General features: G+C 36.8%; 1 pseudogene across 1 annotated transcript in view; it reads right to left on the bottom strand.

Moving 5' to 3' along the window:
• LOC143238440 (uncharacterized) overlaps window positions 1–13,153 on the bottom strand; it is a 180,418-nt pseudogene that overhangs the window by 15,517 nt on the left and 151,748 nt on the right. The window contains exon 2 of the transcript XR_013020581.1: window positions 4,708–6,204. The product of XR_013020581.1 is annotated as an uncharacterized LOC143238440 (transcript). The remainder of the gene's footprint in view (window positions 1–4,707; window positions 6,205–13,153) is intronic.

The following is a 13,153-nucleotide window of genomic DNA, read 5'->3' as shown; positions in this document are numbered from 1 at the left end:
AAGTATAACACCCAGAATAACCACATACGCAGCATCAGTCATCACATGCATAACGTTAAAAATAACCGCGCATGTAGCATCAGTCATAACAGGTATAACACCAAAAATAACCATACATGCAGCATCAGTTATCACAGATATAACACTAACAGTAACCATACTGCAGTATAAATCACTATAGATATAACAAAAAATAGCCACGCATGCAGCATCCATCATAACGGATATAACACTAAAAATAACAACACTTGCTCATGTACCAACTATAATAACACATATTACACTAAAAAAATAACTATACATGTAGCACCAGTCATCACAGGTATAACACCAAATATAACCACATATGTAGCCTTAGTTATCATAGGTATAACACGAAAAATAGGCGCACATGTACCATCATTCATCAGAGGCATAACACCAAAAATAACCACAGATGCAGCATCAATAATCACAGATATAACATCGAAATAACAACACATGTAGCATCAGTCATCACAGATATAACACCAAAAACAACCATACATATAGAATCAGTCATCACAGATATAACACCAAAAATAAATGCACATGTAGCATCAGTCATCACAGGTATAACACCAAATATAACCACAAATGTAGTCTTAGTTATCATAGGTATAACACGAAAAATAGGCGCACATGTACCATCATTCATCAGAGGCATATCACCAAAAATAACCACAGATGCAGCATCAATAATCACAGATATAACATCGAAATAACAACACATGTAGCATCAGTCATCACAGATATAACACCAAAAATAAATGCACATGTAGCATCAGTCATCACAGGTATAACACCAAATATAACCACACATGTAGTCTTAGTTATTATAGGTATAACATAAAAAGTAATCAACAAGCACCAGATATAACCATTCTTAAAGCTCCAACATCACAGATATAACACCAAAGATAACCATTCTTGAAGCTCCAATATTACAGATTTATCAAAATGTAATAAGCGAACTTCAAAAAATTGTTTGAAAATTCAAAATTTTTCCTTCAAAACTAGAATTACAAGTTTATCTCTGGTCTTCCTTTATGTCATTGTATTTCCTATTAAATAATATATATATATATATAAACCGTCGCGCCAAACATGCTCGCCCTTTCAGCCGTGGGGGCGTTATAATGTGACGGTCAATCCCACTATTCGTTAGTAAAAGAGTAGCCCAAGAGTTGACGGTGGGTGGTGATGACTAGCTGCCTTCCCTCTAGTCTTACACTGCAAATTTAGGGACGGTTAGCACAGATAGCCCTCGAGTAGCTTTGTGCGAAATTCAAAAACAAACAAACAAAACAAACAATATAAATAAACACAAGTTCACTCTCTGGCGGCGACATTAATAAACCGTTTACACACATTTACTGAATACCAATGAATCACAAACTGTCTCTTCTCCATAGCTTAATAATACTTTAATACAACAGCTAACAAGAAGGGCGTCAACACTCGTGAGAGAGTGTGTTATTTACACTGCCAAAAACTTAAAACATTTAATCTCCTCCTGGAACTACCATGACAACGAGATTTTTTCTTCTGTCATGTCTGCTGAAGCTTGTCAGTTCTCCCTTGAGTCATTGATTTCTCTGTAGTGAACACTTGTACACTGTTATCTATATGGATATCCATCAAATGTATTGTAACTATTTTAAACTTAGCTATGCAAGTATTGTGGTTTTACTTTCAGAAGAGGAAAACTGTTTGCCATTGAGCAACTTATAATGGGCTTAATGATATTATTTCTGGTAGATTCCAGTAACTTTAGTTTTTATATTTTTACTATCTATTCCTTCGACCATGCCCTTCGCTAGTACAGCGATAAGTCTACGGATTTACAACACTAAAATCAGGGGTTCAATTCCCCTCGGTGGACTCAGCAGATAGCCCAATGTGGCTTTGCTATAAGAAAAAAACACACTCCTTCGACCACTCAAAATTCGATACGTTCTTGCACTGTTATTTCCGTTCTGTGTAATGGTTAGCGTTTACTTTTCAAATCCAGCCAAGATAGTGTTTGGAATTCGGAAGCTATGTTTCCCAGTCCGTCTAAGCGTGATAATTTGACATTATGGAACAAATGGTGGACATACAGGGTTGTTTTGATAAATTGAAATTAAAGAAGAGTTACGGAATTCGGGGGACTCATCGAGGGTTTACAACTACCACTCCGTTGTTTTTGAAGGTCTTACTATTTAAAATTCCTAGCGCGCACTCACAGATAGTGATCAAGACCTGGGACTTAAAGAGGTTGCGTGTGGAACATGTCACGTGATAGGGGGCTGGGAGGGGCCACATGCTACTGGTCCTTGCGCGTTCATCGAAAGGTGCTTTAGTCTATTACTCTGTGTTGTCAGGTATCACTCTAAATTATAGGGGAAACCTGACATAAGTTTGTCTTTTTTTATTTCTTTTCGTCTACGCAACTTTTTGCATACATATCTCGCCTACTGAAGGCATACGTTTCGAAATCACCCACATATTCGCGTTTAACCCCTGGGGAGGAGGGAAAACAAGACCACACTAATAATTACGAATGGTTTTACCGTACCTCACCAAGTTTCTGCCTCAAGAGGAGATGCCTAACTCCTACTTAAGCAAAACATTCCTTACGAGGATGATGACCGACAGGGTTTTGTCTACTTTACCGTGAATATGAACGACAATGTTTGTAACTTCTTACTGTCGCTTTTAATGAAACCTATCGCTGTTCATTTTTTGAATATTAATGTTACTCTACGCTATTTAAAACTTTTAAAAAGTTTCAGTGGCTTTCAGACATTCTTTAAAACCGCTCTTTAAGGGTGTTATTAACATTTTTTAAGACTGCTATTTATGGGTGTCAATGACGTGATTTAATATTGGCATTTATGGGTATCAATGATATTATTTAATACTTCTATTTATGGGTGTCATGGATCTGCTTTAAGATTTGCATTCATGAGTGTCACTTATGTTATTTAAAAACGGTATTTATGGGTGTCACTAACAATACTTAAAACTGACATTTATGAATATTTTTAACATTATTTAAGATTGTTAACTATGAATGTCATTGACACTTTGATGTTATTTCAGATCACTATTTATAGGTTTTTAACGACATTCTGACAGCATTTAGTGTGTGTTGTTTTTTTATAGCAAAGCCACGTTGGGCTATCTGCTGAGCAAGCATTTAGTATTGCGAATTATTGATTTTGATGCGATACTGACAGTATTTCAGACTTTTATTGACAGATCTTACCGACATTCTAATAGTATTTAATAGAGTTATTTTACAAGTTTAACCTGACTCTGACATTATTTAAAACTGTTATTTACGTATTTTAACGTGACTTGGGAAGTAATTTCGTTGCAAATTGTGGGTTGTAGTAAAATTCTGATACTGTTTGAGACTACTGTTTATGGGCTTTACTGTGATTCTAACATTATTTAAGACTGCTACTCATGGTTTTAATTGGATTCTAACATTATCGAAGCCCGCCTTATCTGGGTTTTATTGTGATTACGATATTATTTAAGACCACTTTCTATTGGTTTTAATGTGATTCAGACATGACTTAAGACTACTAACTATGGAGTTGAACATTCAAGTCAACATTGTTAGTGACATTGTGGTACTAAACTCTTGATTTATACATATTAAAACTAAAACCATGTAGTCAAAATTGTCCCTCAATCATTAATAAAATATTCAAATATCACCTATATATATGACCGTAAACCTACTTGAAGTTTGTGTGTAGCAGCGCACAAGATGGTTATCTAGTCTACACACAACACACTTTGTCTTAAACAAGGTTTTATGTACAGATTTCGAGATTTTTCCAGCTCGATGATCCACCTTCTTCAGTTATAATTTATGCGCACTAAGAAAGAGTGGGTAAAATAATAAAACTTGAGATTCGAGTTTTAATGTTGTTAGTGTGTTCCAAGACAGAGTGTAATATATGCAAATTTAAGAAGGAGGTCTTACTTTTAACCTATCAATTGTAACATAAGTAATTATCATTGTTTTCGATATATATAAATTATTTATTTAAATTACACTTCATATAGAATCGAATAGTGGTAGAAAGGACTGGAAGTTCTATATAGTTCATCTAACCTACAATACCCAACATTTCATAAAATTATTGAATTAAAAAAACAAGCCTCAAATATTTCTAAAATTATGCTCTCTCAAATGAACTCACTGAAGTCAAAGTGGAATTAAACAGGTCAGTTGCGTTTTGTCCGGCATGACCAGGTGGGTTAGTTAAGGCGTTCGACTTGTAATCTGAGGTTCACGGGTTCAAAGCCCCGTCGTACCAAACGTGCTCGCCCTTTCAGCCATGGGGGCGTTATAATGTTACGGCCAATCTCACTATTTGTTGGTAAAAAGAGTAGTCCAAGAGTTGGCGATGGGTGGTGATGACTTCCCTCTAGTCTTTCACTGCTAAATTAGGGGCGGCTAGCGCGAAATTCAAAAACAAAACAAATAGTTGCGTTTAAGAATAAGAATTATATTCAGAGATTTTTTTGTCAACTTTAGTCTTTTTTATTCCTGTTGATAGGACACTCTTAACCACTTCAACCTAGTGTTCGTTTTACTTTATTTTTAGTGTCATCGTAACTGTGTCCATATAGTATTCTTATTTTCTTGAAACCTACGTTAATGAAATAAAAACAAAGACTCACCTTTCAACCTTTTCACTTTAGCTACACTCGTCTTGCCACACCGGTACTTTTCTTCAATCATCGTCACATAACTACACGGAAAATCATCCACGTTCTCAATATCGTAGTACTCCGCTTTCCCGTAAAGTAGTGCGTCGATTTCCTCTTCAAACATACAGTCTGGGATTAGAGTCGAATCTGATTCTAAGTTTGATCTCAAACTAGCACATAAGGAATCTTTCAAAATAGATTTGGAATGTTTCTTTCTGATACGTGGACTGTTTAGAACAGTTTCTTTCTTGGTTAAAGATGTAACTTTAATATCAGTATCAAATCGTACTGTCTTCTGGTACGTTTGTGGTCCAGCAGGCGAAGATAATGAGGCTGAACTACTATTTTCTAATATTTTATTTTGGGGATTACTGTGATCAGTGAACCCTTTGACACACTGGCTTGCTCTGCTCCTGCCAAACTGGGATGATCGTTGATGCTTAGGGCTATGGCTATTACTATTACAAGTGACTTTGGAAGGAGAATCACAGAAGCGACTGGCAATTGCGGGACCACCATCTCTCGAGGAAGACGACACTGATTCACATTTCTTGATGGCGCTAAGTAAAGATTGTCGTAAATACATTAGATGGTCAAGGTTAACATCATACAAACCTGATTCAGATCGCCGAGAGCCAATGGAATTCCCATGCTTATGTCTTTGGCATTGCCTTCCCATGACCTTTGTACCCATTATAATTTTTGGTTTGACACTATCATTGGCTTTTCTAAGAGAGGGATTGGTATTTGATGAATCACTAGCTATTCCTCCTCGACTGGATGCACAGGAGCCATTACTAAATCCTGGAGTGCAAAGGTTTCTTCCTTCTGCTGCATAGTAAGAACATTCTGGGATTTCCGGTGTTGGACAAAGGCTCTTATAGCCGCTGTCAATAGAATTGGAGCCAGCATATCCAATGGAGTCCTTGTCTCCGTCGCCGTGATGATGGGTAGATGGAGATCTTCTTGCCTTTTCTTCTCCTTTATCCTTGACCGCAAGGCGACGCTGTTGATAGACGGTCGCCAATTCATAGTAATCGTCCGAGTCACACGGATCGTACGTCAGTACACTGATGGTGTCAAGCAACGGATTCGATGAAGGTTCTGATCGACTGCGAAGATGTTGAAGATGAGAATGATGTCCGCCTTCGCTCATTCTCTTCCGTCTGACTCCGGGAGATCCGTAAATAGATGACACACGATGGGGTTGTTTGGCGGGGCGTCGTTCAATCGGACGTCGGGGAGAGACGATCCTCGAGAAAGTATCTTTTCTGTGCTAATTCGAGTGACCGTCGTCTTGTCGACGTAGGTGTGGGGAAGGAACAAACGTTTTATGTCCTCGTTGTCACTTAGATTTTCTTTAAACTCTGTATGAGGATCTAAATGGCAAACCACCAATTCTTCAAACGTGGCATACATATGCCACATCTGTCTGGTAAAGTCATCTCCTTGTGAACTTAGCTCCGCCTGCAAAGAAGAAAGAGATAAGTGTCTCTGTTTCTTGGAATAATCCACATGAACTTGACTTTCTATATGATTATTCTGAGAAATCCAACTCGCTGCTATAAAATAGCTTAAGGTGAGTGTATGCAGTGTCTCCTTGTCTTAAGTAGCTTAGTTTTAACATACACGTCACTTCGATTTATCGTAGAAAAAAATCACCAAAACCCGTTTTAGTAAAAAATCGAAATAACAAAGAAAATAATTGTTTTTTTAATATACTAAAAACTGTCTGAAAATGCAATGAAGATAGTATATTTTTTTCTAAGCGTTTTCGCAAGTTTAAATAATATTTCATGAAGAAATGTAATAAAAGTTTACGCGGAAGAAAAAAAAGGAAACTCATTCATGAGTAATGACAACGTTATATCATTTAAACATGACATTCTTGTCGACATTAAAATTAACTAACTTAAAATTGAAAAGAGACATTAGACTGTTTGCAAAGAGACTAAACGTAGCTTTAAAAACAATATATCGGAATTATGTGTTTTTCTTATAGCAAAGCCACATAGGGCTATCTACTCAGCCCACCGAGGGGAATCGAACCCCTGATTTTAGCGTTGTAAATCCGGAGACATACCGCTGTACTAGCGGGGGATATCGGAATTACAACAAATTTACTTTTAAAGAGATCAGATTGCTAGAATTATACCAAACGTATCTTTAAATACATTAGGCTGTTTGCAATAATCCTAACTTAAATTTATTTTACAGTGACGAAAGTGTACAGCAATATGTTAAAACGTTATTAAATTATCTTAAGCTTTAAAAACAAGACCGTCACTTAGAGTTAGTTCATGTGACACATTTTTATTTCAATAACATAAATTAAAGCAAAATAAATGCAGGAGTAAATAAATAATGTAAAACTAAACAGTAATATGAAGGTTAACAGTTCCGAAACTTTGTCAAAGTCTACACGTTACAATTAATACACGTTAATAGGTATGTAGCGGGTGTACATGACAGACTGTGGACACGAATGTCCATGGTTCGCGTCCCATTACAGAAAACATATCACCCTCAGCACTTGGGTGGGTTTGTTGCATTATAAAAGTGGAATTCATATTGCTTATACTAGTCCATATGTTAGCGATGACTGTCGTATACTCTAGTATATCAATTTAAAGTTAGGGAAAACTAGCTTAGATAGTCATTGTGTAGCTTTGCGGGAACATTCGAAACAGTGAAGCTCGGCATGTCCAGGTGGGTTAAGGCGTTCGACTCGTAATCTGAGGGTCGCGGGCTCGAATCCCCGTCACACCAAACATGATCGTCCTTTCAGCCGTGGGGGCGTTCTAATGTGAAGGTCAATCCCATTATCCATTAGTTAAAGAGTAGCCCAACAGTTGTAGGTGGGTGGTGATGACTAGCTGCCTTCTCTTTAATCTTACAGTGCTAAATTAGGGACGGCTTGCACATACCCCTTGTGTAGCTTTGCGCGAAATTTCAAAACAAATAAACAAACCCTCGTGTAGCTTTGCGCGAAATTCAAAACAAATAAACAAACCTTCGTGTAGCTTTGCGCGAACTTCATAACAAGCTGAGCCTATAGTTATAACGTATTGAAAATAATTATTTTCACCGTAAATCCAGAAATTAAGTAAAAAGTCTCGGTAAATCTAATGTTATAGTGTTAACTGTGTATTCTCCATGTTACATTCACCACTGACGTTTTTCGGGCCGGCTCTGATACGACAGGTGTGATTACAATAGATACGTTTACTTACATTAACGAAGTTGAGAGTAACAACTGTTACTCTGTGAATTGGATTAAATTTGTGAAGTATAAATTTTATCATGGTTTGTTTTGAATTTTGCTCAAAGCTACACTAGGCCTATCTGCGCTAGCTGACCCTAATTTAGCAGTGTATGTTTGTTTGTTTTTTTAAATTTCGCGCAAAGCTACACGAAGGCTATCTGCGCTAGCCGTCGCGAATTTAGCAGCGTAAGACTATAGGAAAGGTAACTAGTCATTACCATCCGCTGCCAACTCTTGAGCTATTTTTGCCAACAAATAGTAAGATTGACATCATTACGCCTCCACGGCTGAAAGGGCGGGCATGTTCGGTGTGACAGGGATTCGAGCTCCTGACCACCTGGTCATGATGGGGCTCAGTTAATGTGATAGTTGTTCTTGTAAGTTCAATATTTCCCTTACTCTTCATTCGATCGTATTCCATTCTTGGATTTGGGTAGGACGCTAGAGTAACCTTGACAACCACCTTAAAAAAACGAGTATGTTCGGTGATGAGAATTCGAACCTTTGACTCGCAGATTCCCTCACCACCAGGCTATGCTAGTCCTAATCTCAGTATTTCTGCGATAACATAAATCAGTATTTTGTTTCTAATACAATCTTACTAAACAGTAATGGTATTATTTCCAGTAATTATGGTAGATGTACGAATTGATCTCAGAGCTATCCGACCCTAGTAGAGTTATTTACCACAGGTAAGTCAGAGAATAATTCTGATTTTGAATAAAACAACATAGAGTAACTAATATTTATCGAAGTTCTAAACAGAGTTGTGTGTTATGTTTTGATTCATACGTGTTTCCAAGGAAACGTTATTGTAGGATCTTCACTACAACATTGTTTCCGAAACTACAAAAACACAAACACAAACTTCCAATCAACCAAAGTGTAATATTTACACTCTTCCTATTAGAAGGCGACACCTATTGTGTGTGTTGTGAAGTTTTTTCTCACAAAGAATGAATCAATTGTAAGTTATCTGGTTATAATCAAATATGAAAAGTATACTGGACGTAACATCTACTTGAGCAAATGCAGGATGATAAAAAATATTTTTAACTACCCAGGATGTTGTTGTTTGGAGTTAAGCACAAAGCTATACAACGGTCTATCTGTACTCTGCTCACCACGGGTATCGAAACCCAATTTCTAGCGGTGTGAGTCCGCAGACCTACCGCTGTGGCACTGGGAGGTTTTCTGTAAAAACACAAGTTGCTACACCGGTGAGGTTCATGACTTATAATGCGTGAAAAGGACCAAACTAAAAGCTAATGAATAACCTAATCTATTAAATATTATACTAAATTTTATACACTTACACTTACATTATTTACAATATTGAAAAAGATATATTTTGTAGCGAACTAGCTATATATAAGATAATATTTATATGGACAACGGTTCTAATGATGTGACTGACCGACCAAAATAAAACGTGAGAACTAGAACAAAGGCTTAAGTCTCAGAGTGGAAAAATAGCAAAAGCTGCAGGTGTCATAAACACGTTAAAACCAAACACAACCAGTCAAATGCTTACACATACGTCATGTGTTTTCCGTGACGACCTTAATCCTAACTAGTTTAGGGTCAGCCGGTAATTTTGTAAGCCAAGAAGTTTTACACCCGGTTGGCTGACTCAGTCGACAATCGTACAGGACGAGCAGGTTCAGCCATCTGAGCATTCTAAGCCCACCAGGACCCATATATGACACACTTTTCTTTATTAAAGTCATATATTGACAAATATTCTGATATCGTGAAAAGACGTTTAATAACTAGCTTATTATTTTTTAATTATCCCCAGGCTTAAAATATTTTAGATTTGGCAGCAGTTTTTAACATTTAATTACTTACAATTTTATTTCACTTCATTCTGTTATTGGGCCCCAGCATGGCCTAGTAGCTAGGGTACTTGGGTTGCAATCTGATGTTCGAATCCTCATTCCGCCAAACATGGTCGCCCTTTCAGACGAGGGGGCATTATAAAGTAATGGTCAATATCACTATTCGTTGGTAGCCGTGAATTGGCGGTGTGTGGTGATGACTAGCTTCCGTCCTTCTAGTCTTTGACTGCTAAATTAGGGATGGCTAGTCCAGATAGTCCTAGTGTAGCTTTGTGCGAAATTAAAAAACAAACCAAATCTAGATCAACCCATTCTGACTGATATGGACGACTACTGGACGTGCTCCCTAGTGGGAGGGCTGTAAGTCTACGTATTTACAACGCTAAAATTGGGGGATCGATTCTCCTCGGTGGACACAACAGATAGCGCCAAGTAAGCACACAAAGAAAAAAAATAAACATTTTTTTATACGTAATGTTAAAATCACCATCTTGCTGTTACACGTTGAAAAGGTTATGTTCCCGTATAATTAGAATACTTACACTCACTCCATCCAGTAAAATGTTATCAAAACTTCAAAATTAAAACCTTTAGGCAGAATGAAAACTACCAGCTTTCATTAAATATCGCTTTATCATTCAGTTTGTGAAACTGATTAGATGCTGTCTTGGTAAACGTTCAAAATGTATTACACGCATGTGTGTTGTTTAGTAATTCTATTTACTTCGGAACGACACTGTTTATTTCAGAGCTACACAACATCGATCTTTGTTCTACAACAACGACTTTCCTCACAGTTTCTCTCACTTTCTACAGGGTACACTTTATGTCAGGGACACCTACAGGTGTTACATGTAACACAATTTTTGTTTCTTATATATTTTTATACAGCAATCTGTGTTGAGCTGATGTGTAACTTGTCAGATATAATAATGAAAATAATTGTTTACTATTTATATTATTCGTGTTTAGAAGAAGAATATATATGCACATGGATACCAGAAAGTTAAAACAAGTGCATATTTATTTTCTGTGTGAATTGCATGCCTCGATAAATGTTTTCGATTTGTTTCCAGGCTGAAATAACCTGTTCAAGAGATGTCAGTAATGGAATGTCCGACTTGATTTAAGATACAAGAAGTCAACGTGGTTTGCTTAGAAGTAATTCTATTTGAAATTGAACGAAACATTGGAGCAAGTTCTTTAAGCAACACCACCTTCCGCTAGTTCAGCAGTAAGTCTACAGATTTACAACGCTAAAAATCAGGGGTTCGATTCCTCTCGGTGGGCTCAGCAGATAGCCAGATGTGACTTTGCCGTAAGAAAAGCACAAAAAAGCACATAAGCAACACTAATTTAGCTGGTTTGAGTCAAAAGACATATGTCAAAGCTAATTACTTGTTGTAGTTCATAAGCACTTTTTTAACAGAGGACTAGACGGTTTGGTTTAACACGTGTACTCTGAGTCACCATCTTATATAGTTTTGTTCCAGATATGCCTGTTTAAAGTGAAGTCATAATGTTTCGTTCAACAAACATCTAGTCGTTAATGGACTAGTCATAATGTAGACCAAGATTTAACTGATTCGATTCAGTTAAAATCTTTTTATCAATTACTAGTTAGCTGGTTTCGCTTGCGGTTAACAGTTACATGATTAACTAGACAAAAGTCTAGTAAACTACTGAATCATTTAATTTGCGTCAATGACCATAATTAACCCGAAATTAGCTGGCATGTCTCAAGATACGAGGCCCGGCATGGCCAGGTGATTAAGGCATTCTGAGGGTCATGGGTTCGAATCCCCATACCACCAAACATGTGAGGGCGTTATAATATGACGGTCAATCACACTATTTGTTGGTAAAAGAGTAGCCCAAGAGTTGGCGGTGGGTAATGATGACTAGCTGCCTTCCCTCTAGTCTTAAAATGCTAATTAGGGAACGGCTAGTACAGATAGCCCTCATGTAGCTTTACGCGAAATTCAAAAACAAAACAAACAAACAAACAAACAAGATATGATTTGTGGTTAATGCTCAGGTAGTTGTTTGGTACAATCAAGGTCTAAACAACACTAAGATAACTGGTGTGCTTTAAATAATTATGAGTTATTATTCAAGTAGCTGGTTTCGCCCAAGTGGTGTTTAGTAAACACTGAAATACTTGGTTTGGCTATAGTGATGAATAGCTGGATCCACTCGGCTAGGGTTCCAATAGTCGGGCTGGTTAATATAATAAATAGCTACATTGACTTATGTGAAATTGGCTACACTTCAAAAACTGGTCTGGCTAAAATTATGAACAACTGGATTGAAGTGGGTCTGGGCTAAAACTCCAGTAGCTGGGGTGGCTAGAGTAATGCATGTTAAATACTCCAGTATTTGTTTGGTTCAAGGTTTGGCTAAAGTTATGCATGATGTTCTACAAAATATGGATATTTCTGAACCTGTTGATGCATTCCGAAAACGTGTGATAAGCACTAACTTGTATGTTTGGCTTCTATAGGCATCTGATCAATGTTCACGTAGCTATCTAGTTTAAGAGACATATTCTTAATATTGGAATGCTAAGTGTGTCTTAATAAAAGTCAATAATCCGTTTGTTTTTAAACAATAAGTTTAACCTACAGTAATTGTATGTGTTTTTATCAAAATACACTTAATCAGAAACGGGCTATTCGCTTTGTTTACAAGATACGTCCACTAACAATGGAATACCATTTTTATTTTCAAGGTACTTTTATTCAAGAATTGATTATTTGGCCTAATGTTTAGCGAGTCAAGTATTTTATGAATTTAAGGATTTACAGTTCACGTCTCATTACCGTAAAAGCGCTCTCCGCACCTTGAGGATGTGGGTGCACCATAAGAGCGACGGTCAATTCCCATTATCCAAACACAAGAATAGTCGAAGAGCTTATAATGGATACTATTGAGTAAAATGTATAAATACTATCAATGAAGTTGGTGTGCTGAATACAAACACATATTCAGGTATAATATTTCTGAGAAATTCAAATGCTAAGTAATGCAATCTCACATAGCTGAGAGGGTCCTTGTGATTTTATTAAAATCTTTATACCAAAAGCATTATATCTGTATTGTAAAACGAGTTTTACTTACATTTTTGTAAACATTAAGTGGTAGTTGCCTAGCTACATTTCCTTTTCACAGTTAGCGACGACTAACCCAGCTAATTCTTGAGTGGATTTGTGCAAATATCCAAAAATAAATAAACATCATTATTACCAAACTAGGCCCAGCATCTTATTAAACTCTCCACTATATTTCACTGTCGACTTACAAGAGAATA

The sequence above is a fragment of the Tachypleus tridentatus genome, chromosome 13 (assembly GCF_004210375.1).
Source record: "Tachypleus tridentatus isolate NWPU-2018 chromosome 13, ASM421037v1, whole genome shotgun sequence".
Classification (NCBI taxonomy): domain Eukaryota; kingdom Metazoa; phylum Arthropoda; class Merostomata; order Xiphosura; family Limulidae; genus Tachypleus; species Tachypleus tridentatus.
The sequence above is the reverse complement of the archived record's forward strand: the minus strand, read 5'-3'. Positions and strand labels throughout refer to the sequence as shown.